The sequence below is a fragment of the Austrofundulus limnaeus genome, unplaced genomic scaffold (genome assembly GCF_001266775.1).
Source record: "Austrofundulus limnaeus strain Quisiro unplaced genomic scaffold, Austrofundulus_limnaeus-1.0 Scaffold1764, whole genome shotgun sequence".
Taxonomy (NCBI): domain Eukaryota; kingdom Metazoa; phylum Chordata; class Actinopteri; order Cyprinodontiformes; family Rivulidae; genus Austrofundulus; species Austrofundulus limnaeus.
The window spans coordinates 9,400-9,724 of record NW_013954166.1 but is presented as its reverse complement, the minus strand read 5'-3'; positions in this window follow the sequence as shown (position 1 = coordinate 9,724).

Genomic DNA, 325 nt, shown 5'->3' with positions numbered 1-325 from the left:
GACAAATCTAGAGGAGACAACTTTTTAAGCAAGCTGTATAAAAATAAATGTGTGTCTACCTTAGCGGGACTTCTGACACTGCTCAGGGTCTCATAGGTGGGCAGTATGAGGTGTAAGCAGGTCTCCAGATGATCACCAGTCTTTGTGGATCTGTTGTTGGACTTGATGATTTTCATGTGAGAGAAAGCAGACTCCAGAGCTCTCCATCCATGTGACTTGTTGCTCTGGATTTGATCCCAGTGTTATTTTGCAGAGTCAAAACCTCATTTTTAACACCGGAGCAGTCCAGACTGAAATACAAATTTGGACATATCCATCCATCCTG